Raw genomic sequence first — 26242 nt, forward strand, 5'->3', positions numbered from 1 at the left:
TAGGGTTAGGGTTAGGGTTAGGGTTAGGGTTAGGGTTAGGGTTAGGGTTAGGGTTAGGGTTAGGGTTAGGGTTAGGGTTAGGGTTAGGGTTAGGGTTAGGGTTAGGGTTAGGGTTAGGGTTAGGGTTAGGGTTAGGGTTAGGGTTAGGGTTAGGGTTAGGGTTAGGGTTAGGGTTAGGGTTAGGGTTAGGGTTAGGGTTAGGGTTAGGGTTAGGGTTAGGGTTAGGGTTAGGGTTAGGGTTAGGGTTAGGGTTAGGGTTAGGGTTAGGGTTAGGGTTAGGGTTAGGGTCTGGGGATGATTTACAGGATGTCCCTTTGCTGGATGTCTCCAAACAGAGAACGAGTCGCCCTGAGGGCGGGCGAGCGAGGGAGTTAGTGTTCCTCCCATTACCTCCCTGCCCGGCATTGAGCGTTTGATATAGGGTTCTATCAAGTCTTTGGAGGAGGGGTGTGGCTGGAGTTTAGAGTTTGGAAGTGTTCTATACCAAGGGTGAGATGCAGACAGGGTTCTGTATTCAGTGTTTGTCTTTTTCGTAATGGTCTGGGGATGATTTACGTGATGTCCCTCAGCTGGATGTCTCCAAACAGAGAACGAGTCAACTGAGGGTGGGCAAGCGACGGAGTGAGAGCATATCCCCTCCCCTCCCTGCCCGGCATTGAGGGTTTGATATAGGCTTCTATCCAGTCTTTGGAGGAGGGGTGGGGCTGTGGTTTAGAGTTTAAAATAGTTCTATACCTAGGGTGAGATGCAGATAGTGTTCCGTATTCAGTTTTTGTCTTTTTCGTAATTATCTGGGGATGATTTACGTGATGTCCCTTGGCTGGATGTCTCCAAACAGCGAATGAGCCGCCCTTAGGGTGGGCGAGCGAGGGAGTTATAGTTCCTCCCATTACCTCCCTGCCCAGCATTTAGGGTTTGATAAAGGGTTCTATCCAGTCTTCGGAGCAGGGGTAAGGATGTAGATTAGAGTTTAAAAGAGTTCTATACCTAGGGTGAGATGCAGACAGGGTTCCGTATTCAGTGTTTGTCTTTTTCGTAATGGTCTGGGGATGATTTACGGGATGTCCGTTTGCTGGATGTCTCCAAACAGAGAACGAGTCGCCCTGAGGGCGGGCGAGCGAGGGAGTTAGAGTTCCTCCCATTACCTCCCTGCCCGGCATTGAGCGTTTGATATAGGGTTCTATCCAGTCTTTGGAGGAGGGGTGTGGCTGGAGTTTAGAGTTTGGAAGTGTTCTATACCAAGGGTGAGATGCAGACAGGGTTCTGTATTCAGTTTTTGTCTTTTTCGTAATGTTCTGGGGATGATTTACGGGATGTCCCTTGGCTGGATGTCTCCAAACAGAGAAAGAGTCGCCTGAGGGCGGGCAAGCGAGGGAGTGAGAGCATATCCCCTCCCCTCCCTGCCCGGCATTGAGGGTTTGATATAGGGTTCTATCCAGTCTTCGGAGGAGGGGTAAGGATGTAGATTAGAGTTTAAAAGAGTTCTATACCTAGGGTGAGATGCAGACAGGGTTCTGTATTCAGTGTTTGTCTTTTTCGTAATGGTCTGGGGATGATTTACGGGATGTCACTTGGCTGGATGTCTCCAAACAGCGAACGAATCGCCCTTAGGGTGGGCGAGCGAGGGAGTGAGAGTTCCTCCCCTCCCCTCCCTGCCCGGCATTGAGGGTTTGATATAGGGTTCTATCCAGTCTTTGGAGGAGGCGTGGGGCTGTAGTTTAGAATTTAAAAGAGTTCCATACCTAGGGTGAGATGCAGACAGGGTTCCCTATTCAGTTTTTGTCTTTTTCGTAATGGTCTGGGGATGATTTACGTGATGTCCCTTGGCTGGATGTCTCCAAACAGCGAACGAGTCGCCCTTAGGGCGGGTGAGCGAGGGAGTTAGAGTTCCTCCCATTACCTCCCTGCCCAACATTGAGCGTTTGATATAGGGTTCTATCCAGTCTTAGGAGGAGGGGTAAGGCTGTAGTTTAGAGTTTAAAAGAGTTCTATACCTAGTGTGAGATGCAGACAGGGTTCCGTATTCAGTGTTTGTCTTTTTCGTAATGGTCTGGGGATGATTTACGGGATGTCCCTTTGCTGGATGTCTCCAAACAGAGAACGAGTCGCCCTGAGGGCGGGCGAGCGAGGGAGTTAGAGTTCCTCCCATTACCTCCCTGCCCAGCATTGAGCGTTTGATATAGGGTTCTATCCAGTCTTTGGAGGAGGGGTGTGGCTGGAGTTTAGAGTTTGGAAGTGTTCTATACCAAGGGTGAGATGCAGACAGGGTTCTGTATTCAGTGTTTGTCTTTTTCGTAATGGTCTGGGGATCATTTACGTGATGTCCCTCGGCTGGATGTCTCCAAACAGAGAACGAGTCGACTGAGGGTGGGCAAGCGAGGGAGTGAGAGCATATCCCCTCCCCTCCCTGCCCGGCATTGAGGGTTTGATATAGGGTTCTATCCAGTCTTTGGAGGAGGGGTGGGGCTGTGGTTTAGAGTTTAAAAGACTTCTATACCTAGGGTGAGATGCGGACAGTGTTCCGTATTCAGTTTTTGTCTTTTTCGTAATGGTCTGGGGATGATTTACGTGATGTCCCTTGGCTGGATGTCTCCAAACAGCGAATGAGCCGCCCTTAGGGTGGGCGAGCGAGGGAGTTAGAGTTCCTCCCATTACCTCCCTGCCCGGCATTTAGGGTTTGATAAAGGGTTCTATCCAGTCTTCGGAGGAGGGGTAAGGATGTAGATTAGAGTTTAAAAGAGTTCTATACCTAGGGTGAGATGCAGACAGGGTTCTGTATTCAGTGTTTGTCTTTTTCGTAATGGTCTGGGGATGATTTACGGGATGTCCCTTTGCTGAATGTCTCCAAACGGAGAACAAATCGCCCTGAGGGTGGGCGAGCGAGGGAGTGAGATCTCGTCCCCTCCCCTCCCTGCCCGGCATTGAGAGTTTGATATAGGGTTCTATCCAGTCTTTGGAGGAGGAGTATGGCTGGAGTTTAGAGTTTGGAAGTGTTCTATACCTAGTGTGAGATGCAGACAGGGTTCTGTATTCAGTGTTTGTCTTTTTCGTAATGGTCTGGGGATGATTTACGTGATGTCCCTCGGCTGGATGTCTCCAAACAGAGAACGAGTCGCCCTGAGGGTGGGCGAGCAAGGGAGGGAGAGTTCCTCCCCTCCCCTCCCTGCCCGGCATTGTGGGTTTGATATAGGGTTCTATCCAGTCTTTGGAGGAGGCGTGGGGCTGTAGTTTAGAGTTTAAAAGAGTTCTATACCTAGGGTGAGATGCAGACAGGGTTCCGTATTCAGTTTTTGTCTTTTTCGTAATGGTCTGGGGATGATTTACGTGATGTCCCTTGGCTGGATGTCTCCAAACAGCGAACGAGTCGCCCTTAGGGCGGGTGAGTGAGGGAGTTAGAGTTCCTCCCATTACCTCCCTGCCCAGCATTGAGCGTTTGATGTAGGGTTCTATCCAGTCTTCGGAGGAGGGGTAAGGATGTAGATTAGAGTTTAAAAGAGTTCTATACCTAGGGTGAGATGCAGACAGGGTTCCGTATTCAGTGTTTGTCTTTTTCGTAATGGTCTGGGGATGATTTACGGGATGTCCGTTTGCTGGATGTCTCCAAACAGAGAACGAGTCGCCCTGAGGGCGGGCGAGCGAGGGAGTTAGAGTTCCTCCCATTACCTCCCTGCCCGGCATTGAGCGTTTGATATAGGGTTCTATCCAGTCTTTGGAGGAGGGGTGTGGCTGGAGTTTAGAGTTTGGAAGTGTTCTATACCAAGGGTGAGATGCAGACAGGGTTCTGTATTCAGTTTTTGTCTTTTTCGTAATGTTCTGGGGATGATTTACGGGATGTCCCTTGGCTGGATGTCTCCAAACAGAGAAAGAGTCGCCTGAGGGCGGGCAAGCGAGGGAGTGAGAGCATATCCCCTCCCCTCCCTGCCCGGCATTGAGGGTTTGATATAGGGTTCTATCCAGTCTTCGGAGGAGGGGTAAGGATGTAGATTAGAGTTTAAAAGAGTTCTATACCTAGGGTGAGATGCAGACAGGGTTCTGTATTCAGTGTTTGTCTTTTTCGTAATGGTCTGGGGATGATTTACGGGATGTCACTTGGCTGGATGTCTCCAAACAGCGAACGAATCGCCCTTAGGGTGGGCGAGCGAGGGAGTGAGAGTTCCTCCCCTCCCCTCCCTGCCCGGCATTGAGGGTTTGATATAGGGTTCTATCCAGTCTTTGGAGGAGGCGTGGGGCTGTAGTTTAGAATTTAAAAGAGTTCCATACCTAGGGTGAGATGCAGACAGGGTTCCCTATTCAGTTTTTGTCTTTTTCGTAATGGTCTGGGGATGATTTACGTGATGTCCCTTGGCTGGATGTCTCCAAACAGCGAACGAGTCGCCCTTAGGGCGGGTGAGCGAGGGAGTTAGAGTTCCTCCCATTACCTCCCTGCCCAACATTGAGCGTTTGATATAGGGTTCTATCCAGTCTTAGGAGGAGGGGTAAGGCTGTAGTTTAGAGTTTAAAAGAGTTCTATACCTAGTGTGAGATGCAGACAGGGTTCCGTATTCAGTGTTTGTCTTTTTCGTAATGGTCTGGGGATGATTTACGGGATGTCCCTTTGCTGGATGTCTCCAAACAGAGAACGAGTCGCCCTGAGGGCGGGCGAGCGAGGGAGTTAGAGTTCCTCCCATTACCTCCCTGCCCAGCATTGAGCGTTTGATATAGGGTTCTATCCAGTCTTTGGAGGAGGGGTGTGGCTGGAGTTTAGAGTTTGGAAGTGTTCTATACCAAGGGTGAGATGCAGACAGGGTTCTGTATTCAGTGTTTGTCTTTTTCGTAATGGTCTGGGGATCATTTACGTGATGTCCCTCGGCTGGATGTCTCCAAACAGAGAACGAGTCGACTGAGGGTGGGCAAGCGAGGGAGTGAGAGCATATCCCCTCCCCTCCCTGCCCGGCATTGAGGGTTTGATATAGGGTTCTATCCAGTCTTTGGAGGAGGGGTGGGGCTGTGGTTTAGAGTTTAAAAGACTTCTATACCTAGGGTGAGATGCGGACAGTGTTCCGTATTCAGTTTTTGTCTTTTTCGTAATGGTCTGGGGATGATTTACGTGATGTCCCTTGGCTGGATGTCTCCAAACAGCGAATGAGCCGCCCTTAGGGTGGGCGAGCGAGGGAGTTAGAGTTCCTCCCATTACCTCCCTGCCCGGCATTTAGGGTTTGATAAAGGGTTCTATCCAGTCTTCGGAGGAGGGGTAAGGATGTAGATTAGAGTTTAAAAGAGTTCTATACCTAGGGTGAGATGCAGACAGGGTTCTGTATTCAGTGTTTGTCTTTTTCGTAATGGTCTGGGGATGATTTACGGGATGTCCCTTTGCTGAATGTCTCCAAACGGAGAACAAATCGCCCTGAGGGTGGGCGAGCGAGGGAGTGAGATCTCGTCCCCTCCCCTCCCTGCCCGGCATTGAGAGTTTGATATAGGGTTCTATCCAGTCTTTGGAGGAGGAGTATGGCTGGAGTTTAGAGTTTGGAAGTGTTCTATACCTAGTGTGAGATGCAGACAGGGTTCTGTATTCAGTGTTTGTCTTTTTCGTAATGGTCTGGGGATGATTTACGTGATGTCCCTCGGCTGGATGTCTCCAAACAGAGAACGAGTCGCCCTGAGGGTGGGCGAGCAAGGGAGGGAGAGTTCCTCCCCTCCCCTCCCTGCCCGGCATTGTGGGTTTGATATAGGGTTCTATCCAGTCTTTGGAGGAGGCGTGGGGCTGTAGTTTAGAGTTTAAAAGAGTTCTATACCTAGGGTGAGATGCAGACAGGGTTCCGTATTCAGTTTTTGTCTTTTTCGTAATGGTCTGGGGATGATTTACGTGATGTCCCTTGGCTGGATGTCTCCAAACAGCGAACGAGTCGCCCTTAGGGCGGGTGAGTGAGGGAGTTAGAGTTCCTCCCATTACCTCCCTGCCCAGCATTGAGCGTTTGATGTAGGGTTCTATCCAGTCTTCGGAGGAGGGGTAAGGCTGTAGTTTAGAGTTTAAAAGAGTTCTATACCTAGGGTGAGATGCAAACAGGGTTCCGTATTCAGTTTTTGTCTTTTTCGTAACGGTCTGGGGATGATTTACGGGATGTCCCTTTGCTGGATGTCTCCAAACAGAGCACGAGTCGCCCTGAGGGCGGGCGAGCGAGGGAGATAGAGTTCCTCCCATTACCTCCCTGCCCGGCATTGAGCGTTTGATATAGGGTTCTATCCAGTCTTTGGAGGAGGGGTGTGGCTGGAGTTTAGAGTTTGGAAGTGTTCTATACCAAGGGTGAGATGCAGACAGGGTTCTGTATTCAGTTTTTGTCTTTTTCGTAATGGTCTGGGGATGATTTACGTGATGTCCCTCGGCTGGATGTCTCCAAACAGAGAACGAGTCGCCTGAGGGCGGGCAAGCGAGGGAGTGAGAGCATATCCCCTCCCCTCCCTGCCCGGCATTGAGGGTTTGATATAGGGTTCTATCCAGTCTTCGGAGGAGGGGTAAGGATGTAGATTAGAGTTTAAAAGAGTTCTATACCTAGGGTGAGATGCAGACAGGGTTCTGTATTCAGTGTTTGTCTTTTTCGTAATGGTCTGGGGATGATTTACGGGATGTCACTTGGCTGGATGTCTCCAAACAGCGAACGAATCGCCCTTAGGGTGGGCGAGCGAGGGAGTGAGAGTTCCTCCCCTCCCCTCCCTGCCCGGCATTGAGGGTTTGATATAGGGTTCTATCCAGTCTTTGGAGGAGGCGTGGGGCTGTAGTTTAGAATTTAAAAGAGTTCCATACCTAGGGTGAGATGCAGACAGGGTTCCCTATTCAGTTTTTGTCTTTTTCGTAATGGTCTGGGGATGATTTACGTGATGTCCCTTGGCTGGATGTCTCCAAACAGCGAACGAGTCGCCCTTAGGGCGGGTGAGCGAGGGAGTTAGAGTTCCTCCCATTACCTCCCTGCCCAACATTGAGCGTTTGATATAGGGTTCTATCCAGTCTTAGGAGGAGGGGTAAGGCTGTAGTTTAGAGTTTAAAAGAGTTCTATACCTAGTGTGAGATGCAGACAGGGTTCCGTATTCAGTGTTTGTCTTTTTCGTAATGGTCTGGGGATGATTTACGGGATGTCCCTTTGCTGGATGTCTCCAAACAGAGAACGAGTCGCCCTGAGGGCGGGCGAGCGAGGGAGTTAGAGTTCCTCCCATTACCTCCCTGCCCAACATTGAGCGTTTGATATAGGTTTCTATCCAGTCTTAGGAGGAGGGGTAAGGCTGTAGTTTAGAGTTTAAAAGAGTTCTATACCTAGTGTGAGATGCAGACAGGGTTCCGTATTCAGTGTTTGTCTTTTTCGTAATGGTCTGGGGATGATTTACGGGATGTCCCGTTGCTGGATGTCTCCAAATGGAGAACGAATCACCCAGAGGGCGAGCGAGCGAGGGAATTAGAGTTTCTCCCATTACCTCCCTGCCCGGCATTGAGGGTTTGATATAGGGTTCTATCCAGTCTTCGGAGGAGCGGTAAGGCTGTAGTTTAGAGTTTTAAAGAGTTCTATACCTAGGGAGAGATGCAGACAGGGTTCTGTATTCAGTGTTTGTCTTTTTCGTAATGGTCTGGGGATGATTTACGTGATGTCCCTCGGCTGGATGTCTCCAAACAGAGAACGAGTCGACTGAGGGCGGGCAAGCGAGGGAGTGAGAGCATATCCCCTCCCCTCCCTGCCCGGCATTGAGGGTTTGATATAGGCTTCTATCCAGTCTTTGGAGGAGGGGTGGGGCTGTGGTTTAGAGTTTAAAAGAGTTCTATACCTAGGGTGAGATGCAGACAGTGTTCCGTATTCAGTTTTTGTCTTTTTCGTAATCGTCTGGGGATGATTTACGTGATGTCCCTTGGCTGGATGTCTCCAAACAGCGAATGAGCCGATCTTAGGGTGGGCGAGCGAGGGAGTTAGAGATCCTCCCATTACCTCCCTGCCCAGCATTTAGGGTTTGATAAAGGGTTCTATCCAGTCTTCGGAGGAGGGGTAAGGATGTAGATTAGAGTTTAAAAGAGTTCTATACCTAGGGTGAGATGCAGACAGGGTTAGGGTTAGGGTTAGGGTTAGGGTTAGGGTTAGGGTCAGGGTCAGGGTTAGGGTTAGGGTTAGGGTCTGGGGATGATTTACGGGATGTCCCTTTCCTGGATGTCTCCAAATGGAGAACGAATCACCCAGAGGGCGAGCGAGCGAGGGAATTAGAGTTTCTCCCATTACCTCCCTGCCCGGCATTGAGGGTTTGATATAGGGTTCTATCCAGTCTTCGGAGGAGGGGTAAGGCTGTAGTTTAGAGTTTTAAAGAGTTCTATACCTAGGGAGAGATGCAGACAGGGTTCTGTATTCAGTGTTTGTCTTTTTCGTAACGTTCTGGGGATGATTTACGTGATGTTCCTTGGCTGGATGTCTCCAAACAGAGAACGAGTCGCCCTGAGGGTGGGCGAGCAAGGGAGGGAGAGTTCCTCCCCTCCCCTCCCTGCCCGGCATTGAGGGTTTGATATAGGGTTCTATCAAGTCTTTGGAGGAGGGGTGGGGCTGTAGATTAGAGTTTTAAAGAGTTCTATACCTAGGGTGAGATGCAAACAGGGTTCCGTATTCAGTTTTTGTCTTTTTCGTAATGGTCTGGGGATGATTTACGTGATGTCCCTCGGCTGGATGTCTCCAAACAGAGAACGAGTCGCCTGAGGGCGGGCAAGCGAGGGAGTGAGAGCATATCCCCTCCCCTCCCTGCCTGGCATTGAGGGTTTGATATAGGGTTCTATCCAGTCTTCGGAGGAGGGGTAAGGATGTAGATTAGAGTTTAAAAGAGTTCTATACCTAGGGTGAGATGCAGACAGGGTTCTGTATTCATTGTTTGTCTTTTTCGTAATGGTCTGGGGATGATTTACGGGATGTCACTTGGCTGGATGTCTCCAAACAGCGAACGAATCGCCCTTAGGGTGGGCGAGCGAGGGAGTGAGAGTTCCTCCCCTCCCCTCCCTGCCCGGCATTGAGGGTTTGATATAGGGTTCTATCCAGTCTTTGGAGGAGGCGTGGGGCTGTAGTTTAGAATTTAAAAGAGTTCCATACCTAGGGTGAGATGCAGACAGGGTCTCGTCTTCAGTGTTTGTCTTTTCGTAATGGTCTGGGGATGATTTACGGGATGTCCCTTTCCTGGATTTTTGGTTATGCTCAGGTTTCCTGTGGGTGGGCTGCAGCTACTTTCCTGTGTCCCCCCTCTAATCAACAAGAGTGACTTGTTGATTAGCCGTTCTGAACTCATCTTGCTCCTGCTTCCGGTTACGATCATCTTGGGCACCCTTAGAGATGAAGAGCTAGCTTTCAACTCCCTACTGCGACCAGGACATCAGTGGGCTAGGTCCTTTGCGGAACACAGCGGAGCCACTCCCAGACTCTCTCCCCAGTCGAACAGGCACAACTGTCTATCCTCCGTAAGAGACTGGCCCTGCAGCTCCTCTCACAGTCGACCTTTACGGTACAGATTGGACAGCTGCCGGAGTTTGAATCGTTACAGAACGGTGTGGTGCATAGAATCGAAAACGAGCCGGAGCTCCTTACCAGTGTCGACTTTTTCCGCTTTTGTCTTTATGCTTCTGTTTTTTCTGAATTGCCATGCAGATCACACACATGGGGGTTATTTTGTAGGTCCTGGCTGTAAAGCAGAAAATCCTTTTGAACTGACAGAACTTTTCATCCGTAGGTGAAGTATGTTTTACAATATTGGCTCTAAAATTTTTTCCTTCAATATTTAATTGTATTGATACTGTTCTCTCTCAATAGTGGTATCAATAGGGATCTACCTTTGGTTTCCGATTTGTTTTCTCTCTGTGAAGCTTCCTTGTAGAGATTTCTCATTTTTTAAGACTAGAGGCCTGTTTGCTTAGGAGATAATTTTATGTCTTGCAGATCCTCTTTCAGAGTCACTTTCCCACAGGTTACTTTGACAATTATACACAGCACAGTCTGCTTTTTAAGGGAGCAGCGGCAAAAACACTTGACCGTGGTGGTTTAACGATCCCTTTCAGAAAAGCCAGTGGTTGAAGTAGAATCTGAAAAACCAGGATTTGCATCCATGCTTTGTCCAGAAGCTCGCTAGTTGACCTCTGGCCACCCTCTAGCAGGCCACCTCATCAACAGGGTATGTTTGAGAATAAAAAGGAAGCTAGAAGTGGAGAATACATTCCTTTGGATGCTATCTGAGGAGAAATGTTTGGCATAAATACCGAATCCGATGTGGCGGTGCTTGAGAAGTGCAGGCTTTTCACTCGGTCATCTTTAGTTCGCTCACTATCCTTTCAATCTACTGAACCCAAAGTGGACTGCTGTCAATTCTGAAACTTATGTAGTACAAGAGGTTTCCTATCCCATGACTAAATAAGGTCAGCCCTGTTTATCTTCTGAGATCTGATCTTGTCAGATATCAACTCTTCAGCAGGGCTGATCTTGTTAAGTCATCGGATGGGAGACCAGAGTTACAGAGGGAGGAGATGGCAAGCCGCCTCCGTTAGCCTCTTGCCACAAAAACCCTACAAGGGGTCGCCCTAAGTCAAGTAGGATTCTAAAGCAGGATTTGGTTTTTTAAACTATTCAGTAATTATGTTACGATGCTCACAATTGCAGATAAGATTTAAATGGATACTGCCTAGTCATTGTGGTCTTTAACACCCTTCCTCTTTCCACTTTGATCGAGGGATCTTGAACAGTGGCAGGAACTGAATGCAGGCCCAAGATTTGTAGTTTGCTGATCAGCTCAGCCTTGCTCTCAGAGCGGAAAAGTTTACCGAGCTCAGCCTTCTATGTTTGGAATCTTCTTGGCATTGTGCTTCAGCATTGCCTGCATAAGTACAGTCCCCTTTAATAATAACATTTGATTTATATACTGCCTTTAGGATGCCTTATCGCCCACTCGGAATGGTTTACAAAGTACGCTATCTTTATCCCCACAATGATCACCCTATGAGGTGGATTGGGCTGAGAGAGTGCCTGTTAACTGACTGACCCAAAGTCACCCGACTGGCTTCAAGTGGAGAAGTGGGAAAATCCAACCCAGTTCTCCAGATTAGAGTCGTGCCCTCTTAACCGCTACACCAAACTGGCTTTCTTTCACCATAGGATACGTTCTCTTGCGCTGGTGCTTCTTTACCACAGGAAGAGAAAAGATCTGAAGAGTTTCCTTCCAGGAGGTAAAGAAGTGGCGTGTTCCTCAATCTCTGCACATGACATTGCTGTCAAGGACACAGGAAGCATGAGTGTCAATAGAGAGTATGTTTTATTTGCGGTGGCACAGTAACATCATTAAATTTCTCCCTGTAACTAGAGCTCGATGTCCTAATGACAAGGATGAAATGCCTGAAGGATCACCATCCACATTATACGCTACTTGCGCCTGTTTCACTCGGGAGATGTTGTGCCGGTGGAAAGCATAAAGTGAAGCCTTGGACTAATCTGCATCACACGACGAGGCTGCTGTCGCTCTGGAGCATATCACACCCTCAGATGTGGTTTCTATGTGGAGAAAGAGATTAAGTTAAAGCCAAAATGTTTAGCGTTTAATAAGCGCTTTCTTCATCAAATCAATCCCGCTGACCGTTATCAAGACATGCTTGTTTCTCAAGGAGAAACCTGGTTTTAAAGGCCAACATCACTCAATTAGTGCTCTGAAAGACCACTATAAACCCAGCGTGCAAAGTCTGGGTTTGAGGCCAGTAGCGAGACTTGTTCACATACTCGTTCCATACTCGTTCACATTTCGTGTCAAGGCCAGCTCACTCTTTAAAGAGGAAAGCTGATTCTTAGAATTCAATTGAACAGATTTTACAAAAAACAGAGAACAGCAACATGACAAGAGCACCACGTATGTACAAACATGTTAGCGTAAGGCCAGGAAATGCAGGGAAGTACAGTATATTTTTATCATCACATCATTCCTGTGAGGTAAGTTAGGCCGAGAGAGTGGGATCTGTCCAAGATCAGCCAGGGCAGAGCAGGAATTTAAGCCTGTTTTCCCAGATTCTTCCTCAGTATTCTGACCACTGCACTACACTGGCACTCTATGATTTATTATATTTCTTAAAAACAAAACAGAAGTCTTTGTCAGGTTGTAGATGTCAGGGCGTCACAGAAATTTTGGGTTTCTGAGAATTGTAATTAAACATAGAGTACTACATAAATGTACTGATATGTGAGCATAAGGCCAAGGAATGCAGGGAAGCACAATATATTTTAGTCACCTAAACATCCCTGTGAGGAAGGTTAGGCTGAGAGAGTCCAAGGCCAGCCAGGGCAGAAATTTAAGCCTGCTTTCACAGGGCCTTCCTCAATATTCTGAGCACCACACTACACTGGCACTCTACGAAACATTTTATTTCTTTACAGTGTCTACATGCTGCCTTGCTCCTTGGAAATGGTGCCCAATGCAAAATTTAGTGAAGTGTATCGAGAATTGGTAGGCTTGGAAACAATGAAAAGGACTACATAACGTGCGTCCTTTCAACCCTCCTGTAGCTGAAAAAATGGATTGGGGTGAGTGGAAAACATCTCACGGCACGGTTTCCAGGGGGTAGCTGAGTTCAGACTTCAAATGCCACACGCTCTGGTGTCAAACAAGCTGGTGACACAAAGAAGATGCACTGCCGTACACAGTCCTCTTCTCACCTGCAGGATCCTGTCAGAGAAGTTTCAAGGAAAGAAAACAAAACTTGCTTATACCTATACTAGACCAGGATCGCGATCAAACACCAAAGAGTGTTTCGTATTTATCTTTTTATAACTAAAAAAGATACCACATTGTGTGCAAGCTTCTGAGAAAAACAGAAGCCTTTCTCATGTTCAATCAGAAGATCCTACACCGGGATCTTCTACATCCTTTATTAGCGCAACTTTCAGAGTTTTCTGATGATTTTAATATTCGGTTCCTGCTTGATAATCCAGATGGGAAAATAACGGAAATGGTACCTAAGTTCCTCTACAGTGCCATGGCTATACGCCCAGACAAGTGATATTCTGCACTGCTTTTGCTGCACTGTTGCCCTGCTCTTATCTGTATTTTAGTTTCATTTTGTATGGAGTCTCTGTATTTAAATTTTTTTACATGCCAATAAAGGATCTCATGATCAAGAACAATTCAGCTTTATTTTTAGTAAAAGATGTAACTGTTGAATTCTCTTTATGCTGTTTACTCTTCACCAGTCTTCTAATTATGGTACCCTCTGTCTGGTATTATTATTTTCTTAAAGCAGTAAAGTAAGTTGTCTTTTTCGTTGTCCACTTTAAGGCACACCTTTATTTTGGGTAGTTAAAAAGTTGGCCAAGCCTGAAAAATCAGAAAAAGACTCACAAGTTCCCACATCTTGCTCTTCTGCTACAGACCAACGCAGGTATCCATCCACCTGAAACAAGCCTTTAGGGAGTCACTCACAATTCTGTGATGCCCCTCTTGGGCGACTCCCCCTTTAAAAATAAGGCTGGCTATAGGCCTTGGCAAGAAACAGTCTGAATTTTCAGGAGCTTAACTGTATGTCAATGCAAAAGTTACTCCAGGTGTTTTGGAAATATTACCTTCGATGCCTTATAGCATACAGAACATTAATGTCTAAATTTCAGCTAAAATATATTTTCAGTTCAGGAAGAACTGAAGCGTTCCTACGTCTAGGTTACATCTGCTCGATTACCCTTTTAAGGTATTCAATTACTTGTCTAGAAGACGCTTAGTAAAGAAAAAGAATGGCAACAGTTAGCTGCTAACCATGAGATTCTCTTGCAATTTTACCTTAAAGATTCCTGCTTTTATTTGCTTAACACATGTAATACTGAAGTGCATGAAGTTTTCCATAGATAAACCTTTAAACACTGACCAGATGATAACTCAAATAAAACAAACATTATGCATCAACTGCACAATCTGTTATTAATCTATTGCAAATTTAAACTCCAACATAGCAGTACATTCTGAAAAGTTATGTGGGATAAGTTGCAGCAATTATGAACAAATAACAAATACAAGCATGAACTTTCAAGGTACACTTGTGCACGGGGGAGGGACATCTACGGGATGTGTGTGTATTGTTATTCTTACCCATAGGAGCAGCAGGAGTTAAAGCCATGCTTTGAAGCAAGGCTTCTGCTTCCCTTCTCTTCTTTTCAAGGTCAGGCTTTTCTTGTACAGCAAGAGCTTCTTTCCTCTGATCCATCTGCAAGTTTTAAAATGAAAATATTTATGTGGCAGCAGATAGTTTCAATCTCTCTCCTGAGTAAAAATAGATCCAGCCATGTTAGATGCATCTGACGAGAACTGTGATTCGCGAAAACCTAACCTACCTGACAAGGTTGGTGTGGGGACAATTTCCACCCATGGCATAACAGCAAGGTAGTGTTGTACAGTTGTTAGTGTCTTTCCCTCAGTTCTGCCAGGCTGCAAATCTTCCCCCCCCCACACACACACAGGAGCTTTGGACATACTAAAAACTTGTTGCAGGCAGGATTGTAGGAGGGACAGTTTTAGTGTGCAAGGACACACTGAAACTTAAACTCTCTGCTGTTCTAGCATTCTGGAAGAAAAGCAGCACTAAGAAATTCTTCCTCCATTAATGGCTGAATGAGGAGGCAGCTTGATATAATGGTTAGCGTCCAAGGACACATTGAAAATATTCTCAGTGTTCTGCATGAAAAAGAGCATTACAAAAAGAATTTTCCTGCTCATGGCATAACAGAGAGGCAGTGTAGTACAGTGGTTAGTGTCCTTCCCTCAGTCCTGCCAGGCTGCAATTATCCCCCCCCCACACACATAGGGGATTTGCACACACTAAAAACATACTGAAGGCAGGATTTTAGGGGGGAAAGTTTTAGTTTGCAAGGACACAAGGAACCTTAACTCACTGCTGCTCTAGCATTCTGAAAGAAAAGCAGCATTTATAAATGCTCCCTCCACTCATGGCTTAAAGACGAGGCAGGGTGGTCTAGTGGTTAGTGCCCAAGGACACGCTGAAAATTCTCACTGTTCTACTAGCATTCTGCATGAAAAGGAAGCATTGCAAAAGGGCTTCTTCCACGCATAGCATAACAGAGAGCCAGTGCGCTACATTGGTTAGTGTCCTTCCCTCAGTTCTGCAAGGGTGTAAATCTCTGCCCGCCCCCCCACACACAGTGGCTTTGAATATACTCAGAACTTGTTGCAGGCAGGATTGTAGGAGGGACAGTTTTAGTGCGCAAGAACACACAGAACCTTAACTCACTGCTGCTCTAACATTCTGCAAGAAAAGCAACACTAATAAATGCTTCCTCCATTTATGGCTTAATGAAGAGGCAGGGTGGTATAATGGTTGGTGTTCAAGGACACTTTCAAAATTTCTCACTTTTCTACTAGCATTCTTTTTTTTTTTTTGATTTTTTAAACTTTTATTGCAGATAAACCATTACAACATACAAACGTACACATATAAATCAAAACATTAACCAGTACAGAACTATTGTGATACAGGAGGGAGTTAAGTACATACAGTTAAGAGCTATATAGTTCAACAAAACATATAAGCTATAATGTAAAGGTTCTAGAGAGAGTAATTGAAGTATTTTTGATCTAGGCTGGATATTATTTTTATCAACATATTCAAAGAATGGAAGCCATTTTTCCATGAACTTGGAATTCACAGGAAACTGTTCAGCTATGTAAAGGTCATTATGGGTTTTTTCCATTATGAAGTGATTCCACACTTTTTCAAGCCATGAATCTACAGAGGGTGCATGATCTTTCTTCCAGACCAATGCTATCTCATTCTTTGCTACTACGAAAAGGGTTGCAAACAATTCTTTTCTAATCATAGGTATAGCTAAGTCATCCCATTGATCTAAAAAAATGATTTTGGGATCCAAAGGGACTTCATATCCTGTAATTGTTCTGATTGATTCAGTCACTTTCTCCCAATAGCTTTTAATAAAAGGGCAGCCCCACCAACAATGGGCAAACGTGCCCGTCTCTCCACAGTTTTTCCAGCATTTTGGGGAAGCTGATGGATATATATAGGATAGTCTCTTAGGCGTAAAATACCACCTGTGAATAATCTTAAATGTTTGCAGCTTAGTTAGGGTAACGTTTGATCTAAATATAGTTGAAGTCCAAATCTTATTCCATGTCTCAAGAGATTGATCTATATTACAATCTTTGGCCCAGCTGGATTGGCAAAGAATTTGCTTTTTGTTCAGTGTGTTCAGTAATGTAGTGTAAAGTATGGAGATCATTCCTTTTTTTTGAACTGTATAAGATCGTATTATCATTTCAAATTCCGTCAGGGGAGTTTTCATTATTGATTTTATGCCTATTTGTTCCATCATATTTTTAATCTGTAAGTATCTAAACCATAACAGTTTTTGCATTAATTTGTCTTCTATTTCTGATTTCTCCATCAGGCCTGAATTTGTAGCTATATCAATTAATCTTGTCATCTTAGCCTGTTGAAATATATTTATGAAATCTGATTCTTGACCTGGAGGGAACCAAGACTAACAAATGAGGAGAATCTGGATTTTTCTGGAATAAGTTTAGCTTTAAATTTGTCCCATGTCTGCAAAATTGCTAATAAAAACGTATTTTTGTTAATGCTTTTGGGTCTATTTATTTGTTTGTTCCATATTAAATCATTGAAGGAGGATTTGTCCAATTGAGTATTGAAAAGGGTAATCCATTCTGCTGTAGTTTCCACAGAGATGAGTTGGAGTAAGTTTAGAAGTCTAATTGCTGCTTGGTATAAATTGAGATCTGGGTAATTAAAACCTCCGTCTCTAGATTTTCGTCTCAATGTGGAATAAGAAATTCTTGGGTGTTTGTTTTGCCATAAGAAACTATTGATCATTGTTTGCCATTGAGTAATTAGCGTTATGGGAATTGTTATTGGGATTGCTCTGAAAACGAAAAGAAACTTAGGTAATATAAATGATTTTATTAGATGAAATCTATCGAACCAGCTAAGTTTTAGTTTATTCCAATTGACGATTTCTGCTTTAATTTGGTTAGCTATTCTTTGGTGATTCAATTTGATAAGGTCGTTTAATTTGGAAGTAATATTAATGCCGAGGTAAGTTAAATGATTTGAGGCCCATTGATATTTATACTGTTTACAAATTATGTTTTCAGTACTTTTAGAGAGATTGATAGGAAGGATTTGTGATTTTGATTGATTAACAATCAGGCCAGATATAGCACCAAATTCAGTTAACAAGGGGTGGAGATATGTCATTGAGGTTGTTGGGTTAGTTAAATAAATTAGCATGTCATCAGCGAAAAGTGAGATTTTAAAGGAACTATCTTTAATAGGGATTCCAAGTATATTTTCATTTTCCCTTAAAGCTACTGCGAAGAGTTCCAAAGCTATAGCAAAGAGCATGGGAGATAGCGGACAGCCCTGTCTAGTGCCTCTATTAATTACAATTTTTTCTGAATGTAGACCATTAAGTCTAATATTAGCTGTAGGTTGCGAATATATTGCTCCAATAGTGTTTAGGAATTTCTCACCAAAGCCTAGAAATTGAAGGGTGCTACATAAGTATTTTTTCTCAACCGAATCAAATGCTTTTTGGATATCTAAAGAAAGAAACAATGCTTCAGTCCTGTTATTTTTGCAATACTCAATCAAATTTAAAGTTTTATAAATATTGTCTGTAATTTCTCTTTTGGGTATAAAACCTGCCTGATTATTATGGATATAATTGCTTATGAATGAGTTTAAACGTCGGACCAATATAGATGTAAATAATTTATAATCATGATTGAGAAGTGATATTGGTCTATATGAATCAGCTTTTGTTGGGTCTTTTCCTTGTTTATGTATAACTACTATATCGGCCATATTCCAGGTAGGGGGTAATTTACATTCATCCAAAACTAAATTGCAAGTATTAGTTAGATATTGAGCTAGCAATGTAGCATATTTTTTATAGAACTCTGATGGGTATCCATCAGGTCCCGTGGCTTTGTTATTTCTGGCTAACTTAATTGCTTCTAGGGTTTCCTGTAAGGAGATAGGTTTTTCTAAAATTAATCTATGGTTCTCTTCCAATTTCTTTACATTTTTAAGTGAGTGTAGAAAATCCATAATCTTAGTTTGTTTGGGGTTTATTGATGAATACAAATTCGTGTAAAATTCTCTAAATACTTGCAAAATTGATTTGGAATCATGGCGATTTACTTTGTTTTCGTCTTGGAGTAGGTGAATGTTATTTTTCAAATTTTTTTGTTTTATTTTATTCGATAGAGTTCTTAGGGCTTTTGGGGTATTAAACCAATATCTTTGCTTAGACTTAATTAAACTTCTATGTACACTGTTACTGTCAAGCGTTTCTAAAATTTTACGTTGGGCAGTTAATGTTTGGTACGTTTTTTTGCTCCCTGTCATTTTATGTTCTTCCTCCAAACTTTTAATGGATTCTGCTAAATCCTGTCTATATTTTAATTTTTCTTTGTTTATATTCGCTGAAAGCGCTATAATATGTCCTCTTGATACTGTCTTAATCGTATCCCAGAGTATATTAGCCTTTATTTCTTCAGAGTTATTATCAGCTATGGCTCTTTCTAGGATTCTTTCTATTTCTTTAGCTGCTTGGTGATTATAAAGTAAATGTTTCGGTAAACACCATTGTTTGGAGCACTGTTTTGGTATTTCTGAAGCTATTAAAACATTGACCCAAGAGTGATCAGAGATTAGACACGATCCTATTTGGGAATCAATCGCTTGCTCAAGCATTGAATCAGAGACTAAAATAAAGTCAATCCTAGTATATGAGTTGTGCCTTTGAGAGTAATAAGTATAATCCTTTTCCCCTACATGTAGATGTCTCCATATGTCAATAAGGTTGTGTCTTTGTAAGATGGGTGGCAACTTTGTCTTTCTATCTTTTTGAGTGGTTCTTTTCTCAAAGTGTGATCTGTCCCATTTGTAATCCATTATGTAGTTTAGGTCCCCCCCTACTATGAGATGACCTTCCTGAAATTTCTCCAGTTTTCCTAGTGTTTCTTCAATGAAATTTAATTGTTGATTATTAGGGGCATAAATGGATGCGAAGGTGTAGATTTGTTCTTGAATTAAACCTTTAACAAAGATGAATCTTCCTTTAGGATCTTTGAGGGTTTTTTTATGTTGAAATAGAAGATCCTTTGTAAATAGTATTGCCACCCCCCTCGATTTGGAGTTACCTGCTGCATAGTATTGTGAATGAATCCAGCTTGCCTTTAAAATATCTGTATCATTATTTTTAGCATGAGTTTCCTGTAGAAAAATTACCTGAGATTTAGTTTTGGCCAACAATGAAATAACTCTTCTCCGCTTTATAGGATTTCCCAAACCTCTTACATTTAGAGTGGTCATTTTAAATTTAGAAGCCATGATTTGGTATATATAATACTGCTTCTCTTATATAACACAAGTACCAATCTACTACAATAATATCAAACAGTAAAAGACATACAATTTAGCACTCTATTTTAATTCCACTCTCTTCTTTCACAAACACATAACTAATCCCTATATCCTAACTATGGGTATTTTTTTTTGTTTATTTGTTTTGTTTTGTTTTTCTGAAGTTTTTCCTTATGGTTTTCCCTATTTTAATATTTTTTTTAATTTTTTTTTATTAATTTTATTTTTTTTAAAGATATAATTAAGTAAATATATGAATTTTGTGAGCTTCCTTATAAACTTGTTACCTCCTGTACTATACTAAACTATACAACCTTTCCCTTCCTTCCCCTAGTTCTTGAGATTTGTGTTATTAATAAGCTTAAATCCCTAAATCTCCCCCACCCTCCCCTCCCTTTACCCCTAGGATATCAAATATCTTTATAAACTCTCTTAACTCAATAACCTTTTAACAATCAAGTTACATGCTACCAGCTATTTCGTAGAACTTTCAAACTGGGTCGTTGACTGCACGCCACAGTTTTGGAAAGTAATTTTCCAAATGAAAAGTTCTAATACCACGGAGCTGTGTTGAAGCCCTCCCTCTCCCCCCCCACCCCCAATCTCCATTTGTCTTAATTATAATATATAAGACACAACAATAGCTGATTAATTCAATTAAAAGTTCTTGTCCTCCAAGGACTGCTAGGCATTTCTTATCGGGATCTTACTTCCCTTCTGTGGAGAAAACATGTCCGTCGATTTTCTCTTCTGATTTTGCTTGCTTGTCTCCATGGGTATCTCCACGCCGATGTTATTCAAGAGTTCTGTTCCATTCCTTAAGTTCGTAGCAACATGATGTTTCCCGTTCAAAATCACTAATATCTTGACATGATTTATCCACTTATATCTGATGTTAGCTTTCCTCAGCGCGTCTGTGATAGGTTTCAGTTCTTTCCTTATTAATAATGCTTCTCTCGGTAAATCAGTATATATTTGCACTGGGGTTCCATTGAACAATATTGAGCCTGATATTTTAGCTGTTTCAATTATTTTCATCTTTATTTTTTGATCAGGTATCTCTATGATTATGTCTCTTGGCACAGGTCTGTTCTTATATTGCTTAGGAGTTCCGATTCGGTAGGCTTTTGTAATTAGGGTGTTTACCCCTTCTTCTAGTTCCAGATGCTTTACAAGCCATCTTGAGATTACAGGTATTAAATCTTCCTTTGGTAACAAAAGTTCATCAATTCCCCTCAGCTTCAAGTGATTCTGTCTCATATTAACTTCTAGGTTAATCAGTCTTTCTTGCTGGTTTTCAAAAGCCTCACGCAGTAAGCTCACTTCTCTCTGTGTCGAGGAACTTGCATCTAAAGCTTTATCTGCTTTTAGACTTGTTGCTTGCAAGTCCACTTTTATTTCAGCCAGTTGTGCCGTTAGTGGGGCAATCAGTTTAGCGATTTGTTCTAGGATTTCATTCTTTAGTTTATTGAGCTGAGGATCTAGGGTTATATTAGCATTGTGTACCTTTTCGCTCGCATGAGAAGGTAGTCCGTCCGCCATTTTGGATCTCTCCATTTTTACTTCCTCGCTCTGCATTCTCTCCTTAGGCGCCGAAAAAAGCGGCTGTAAGTTTTTAGCTGCTTTCACTATGTTCTTTCTCTTCTTAGCGTTGTTATTTTTCATAATATAGCAATCAAAAGTAATGTTGTGTAGCTTTATATGGAGAATTGGGGGCTGGGAGGAGCGGAGATCTTTCAGCACGCGTCCATCCCGGAGTCAGCGACGCCACGCCCCCCTCTACTAGCATTCTTAATGAAAAAGCTTTCCAAATAGACTTCTCCTGCTCATAGCATGACAGAGAGGCAGTGTAGTACAGTGGTTAGTGTCCTTCCTCAGTCCTGCCAGGCTGCAATTACCCATCCAGTAGGGGATGAAGAAAAGCAGCATTAGTAAATGCTCCCTCCACTCATGCCTGCGTGAAGAAGAAGTGTGGTATATTAGTGTCCCAGGACAGACACTAATGCAGAATGCTAGTAGAGCAGTGAGAGAGTGTTCAGTGTCTCCTTGGACACTAACCAATATACCACCCTGCCTTTTCACAAAGTTTTGCCTGCAATAAGTTCGGAGGGTGTCCAAAGGCATACTCATGAGTGGAGGGAGCATTAATTAATGCTGCCTCTCTTACAGATTGCTAGAGCAGCAGTGAGATAAGTTTCAGTGTGCCCCTGCACACTAAAACTGTCTCTCACGGCTCTACTAGCATTCAGCATGAAAAAGAAGCATTGCAAAAAGGCTTCTCCCGCTCATGGCATGAGAGAGAGGCAGTGTGGTACAGTGGTTAGTGTCCTTCCCTCACTGTCCCTCCTACAATCCTGCCTGCAGTAAGTTTTCAGTATGTCCAAAGCCCCTGTGTGGGGCCGTAGAGATTCACACCCTTGCAGAACTGAGGAAAGGACACTAACCAATGAACCACACTGCCCCTGTTATACTATGAGCAGGAGAAGCCTTTTTGCAATGTTCTTTTTCATGCAGAAAGCTAGTAGAGGAGTGAGAAAATTTTCACTCTGTCCTTGGACACTAACCATTATACAACCCTGCCTCTTCACCAAGCCATCAGTAGAGTGAGCATTTATTAATACTACTTTGCTTGCAGAATGCTAGAGCTGCAGTGAGTATCTCCAAAGCCCCTATGGAGGGGGAGAGAATTGCACCGTGGCAGAACTGAGGGAAGGACACTAACCACTGTACTACACTGCCTCTCTGTTATGCCCTGAGCGCGAAAAGCCTTTTTGCGATGCTCTTTTTCATGCAGAATGCTAGTAGAGCAGTGAGAAAATGTTCAGTGTCACCTTGGACACTAACCACTATACCACACTGCCTCTTCATGGAGCCCTGAGTGGAGGGAGCATTTATTAATGCTGCTTTTCTTGCAGAATTCTAGAACATCGGTGAACTTAAACTTTACTCACTGCTGCTCTAACAATCTGCCAAAAAAGCAGCATTTATAAATGCTCCCTCCACTCATGGCTTAAAGAAGAGGCAGGGCGGTATAGTGGTTAGTGTCCAAGGACACACTGAAAATTCTCACTGTTCTACCAGCATTCTGCTTGAAAAAGAACATTGCACAAAGGCTTCTCCCACTCATGGCATAACAGAGAGGCAGTGTGGTACAGTGGTTAGTGTCCTTCCCTCAGTACTGCCAGGCTACAAATCGCCCCCCACCACCACCAATAGGGGAAGTGGACATACTACAAACTTGTTGCAGGCAGGATTGTAGGAGGGACAGTTTTAGTGTGCAAGGACACACGGGAACTTAACTCTCTGCTGTTCTAGCATTCTGGAAGAAAAGCAGCATCAATAAACGCTCCCTCCACTCATGGCTTAATGAGGAGGCAGGTTTGTATAATGGTTAGCGTCCAAAGACGCATTCAAAATTTTCTCACTGCTCTACTAGCATTCAGCATGAAAAAGATCACTGCAAAAGGGCTTCCCCCACGCGTGGTGTAACAGAGAGGCACTGTGCTACAGTGGTTAGTGTCCTTCCCTCAGTCCTGCCAGGCTGCAATTATCCCCCCCCCCCACACACATAGGGGATTTGCACACACTAAAAACATACTGAAGGCAGGATTTTAGGGGGGAAAGTTTTAGTTTGCAAGGACACAAGGAACCTTAACTCACTGCTGCTCTAGCATTCTGAAAGAAAAGCAGCATTTATAAATGCTCCCTCCACTCATGGCTTAAAGACGAGGCAGGGTGGTCTAGTGGTTAGTGCCCAAGGACACGCTGAAAATTCTCACTGTTCTACTAGCATTCTGCATGAAAAGGAAGCATTGCAAAAGGGCTTCTTCCACGCATAGCATAACAGAGAGCCAGTGCGCTACATTGGTTAGTGTCCTTCCCTCAGTTCTGCAAGGGTGTAAATCTCTGCCCGCCCCCCCACACACAGTGGCTTTGAATATACTCAGAACTTGTTGCAGGCAGGATTGTAGGAGGGACAGTTTTAGTGCGCAAGAACACACAGAACCTTAACTCACTGCTGCTCTAACATTCTGCAAGAAAAGCAACACTAATAAATGCTTCCTCCATTTATGGCTTAATGAAGAGGCAGGGTGGTATAATGGTTGGTGTTCAAGGACACTTTCAAAATTTCTCACTTTTCTACTAGCATTCTTAATGAAAAAGCTTTCCAAATAGACTTCTCCTGCTCATAGCATGACAGAGAGGCAGTGTAGTACAGTGGTTGGTGTCCTTCCTCAGTCCTGCCAGGCTGCAATTACCCATCCAGTAGGGGATGAAGAAAAGCAGCATTAGTAAATGCTCCCTCCACTCATGGCTGCATGAAGAAGAAGTGTGGTATATTAGTGTCCCAGGACAGACACTAATGCAGAATGCTAGTAGAGCAGTGAGAGAGTGTTCAGTGTCTCCTTGGACACTAACCAATATACCACCCTGCCTCTTCACAAAGTTGGGCCTGCAATAAGTTCGGAGGGTGTCCAAAGGCATACTCATGAGTGGAGGGAGCACTGATTAATGCTGCCTCTCTTACAGATTGCTAGAGCAGCAGTGAGATAAGTTTCAGTGTGCCCCTGCACACTAAAACTGTCTCTCACGGCTCTACTAGCATTCAGCATGAAAAAGAAGCATTGCAAAAAGGCTTCTCCCGCTCATGGCATGAGAGAGAGGCAGTGTGGTACAGTGGTTAGTGTCCTTCCCTCACTGTCCCTCCTACAATCCTGCCTGCAGTAAGTTTTCAGTATGTCCAAAGCCCCTGTGTGGGGCCGTAGAGATTCACACCCTTGCAGAACTGAGGAAAGGACACTAAGCAATGAACCACACTGCCCCTGTTATACTATGAGCAGGAGAAGCCTTTTTGCAATGTTCTTTTTCATGCAGAAAGCTAGTAGAGGAGTGAGAAAATTTTCACTCTGTCCTTGGACACTAACCATTATACCACCCTGCCTCTTCACCAAGCCATCAGTAGAGTGAGCATTTATTAATACTACTTTGCTTGCAGAATGCTAGAGCTGCAGTGAGTATCTCCAAAGCCCCTATGGAGGGGGAGAGAATTGCACCGTGGCAGAACTGAGGGAAGGACACTAACCACTGTACTACACTGCCTCTCTGTTATGCCCTGAGCGCGAAAAGCCTTTTTGCGATGCTCTTTTTCATGCAGAATGCTAGTAGAGCAGTGAGAAAATGTTCAGTGTCACCTTGGACACTAACCACTATACCACACTGCCTCTTCATGGAGCCCTGAGTGGAGGGAGCATTTATTAATGCTGCTTTTCTTGCAGAATTCTAGAACATCGGTGAACTTAAACTTTACTCACTGCTGCTCTAACAATCTGCCAAAAAAGCAGCATTTATAAATGCTCCCTCCACTCATGGCTTAAAGAAGAGGCAGGGCGGTATAGTGGTTAGTGTCCAAGGACACACTGAAAATTCTCACTGTTCTACCAGCATTCTGCTTGAAAAAGAACATTGCACAAAGGCTTCTCCCACTCATGGCATAACAGAGAGGCAGTGTGGTACAGTGGTTAGTGTCCTTCCCTCAGTACTGCCAGGCTACAAATCGCCCCCCACCACCACCAATAGGGGAAGTGGACATACTACAAACTTGTTGCAGGCAGGATTGTAGGAGGGACAGTTTTAGTGTGCAAGGACACACGGGAACTTAACTCTCTGCTGTTCTAGCATTCTGGAAGAAAAGCAGCATCAATAAACGCTCCCTCCACTCATGGCTTAATGAGGAGGCAGGTTTGTATAATGGTTAGCGTCCAAAGACGCATTCAAAATTTTCTCACTGCTCTACTAGCATTCAGCATGAAAAAGATCACTGCAAAAGGGCTTCCCCCACGCGTGGTGTAACAGAGAGGCACTGTGCTACAGTGGTTAGTGTCCTTCCCTCAGTCCTGCCAGGCTGCAATTATCCCCCCCCCCCACACACATAGGGGATTTGCACACACTAAAAACATACTGAAGGCAGGATTTTAGGGGGGAAAGTTTTAGTTTGCAAGGACACAAGGAACCTTAACTCACTGCTGCTCTAGCATTCTGAAAGAAAAGCAGCATTTATAAATGCTCCCTCCACTCATGGCTTAAAGACGAGGCAGGGTGGTCTAGTGGTTAGTGCCCAAGGACACGCTGAAAATTCTCACTGTTCTACTAGCATTCTGCATGAAAAGGAAGCATTGCAAAAGGGCTTCTTCCACGCATAGCATAACAGAGAGCCAGTGCGCTACATTGGTTAGTGTCCTTCCCTCAGTTCTGCAAGGGTGTAAATCTCTGCCCGCCCCCCCACACACAGTGGCTTTGAATATACTCAGAACTTGTTGCAGGCAGGATTGTAGGAGGGACAGTTTTAGTGCGCAAGAACACACAGAACCTTAACTCACTGCTGCTCTAACATTCTGCAAGAAAAGCAACACTAATAAATGCTTCCTCCATTTATGGCTTAATGAAGAGGCAGGGTGGTATAATGGTTGGTGTTCAAGGACACTTTCAAAATTTCTCACTTTTCTACTAGCATTCTTAATGAAAAAGCTTTCCAAATAGACTTCTCCTGCTCATAGCATGACAGAGAGGCAGTGTAGTACAGTGGTTGGTGTCCTTCCTCAGTCCTGCCAGGCTGCAATTACCCATCCAGTAGGGGATGAAGAAAAGCAGCATTAGTAAATGCTCCCTCCACTCATGGCTGCATGAAGAAGAAGTGTGGTATATTAGTGTCCCAGGACAGACACTAATGCAGAATGCTAGTAGAGCAGTGAGAGAGTGTTCAGTGTCTCCTTGGACACTAACCAATATACCACCCTGCCTCTTCACAAAGTTGGGCCTGCAATAAGTTCGGAG

The 26242-nt window shown here is 44.1% G+C and overlaps 1 long non-coding RNA gene across 2 annotated transcripts in view; it reads right to left on the reverse strand.

The window, feature by feature from the left end:
• Positions 1-11332: 11332 nt before the first annotated feature.
• Positions 11333-26242, reverse strand: part of LOC129343094 (uncharacterized) — a 36286-nt gene continuing 21376 nt past the window's right edge. For both annotated transcript variants that reach the window (XR_008598273.1, XR_008598274.1), the window contains 2 exons: positions 14083-14197; positions 11333-12672 (listed from right to left, as the gene is read on the reverse strand). This is a non-coding gene — a long non-coding RNA (uncharacterized LOC129343094). The remainder of the gene's footprint in view (positions 12673-14082; positions 14198-26242) is intronic.

This window comes from Eublepharis macularius, chromosome 15 (assembly GCF_028583425.1).
Source record: "Eublepharis macularius isolate TG4126 chromosome 15, MPM_Emac_v1.0, whole genome shotgun sequence".
Classification (NCBI taxonomy): domain Eukaryota; kingdom Metazoa; phylum Chordata; class Lepidosauria; order Squamata; family Eublepharidae; genus Eublepharis; species Eublepharis macularius.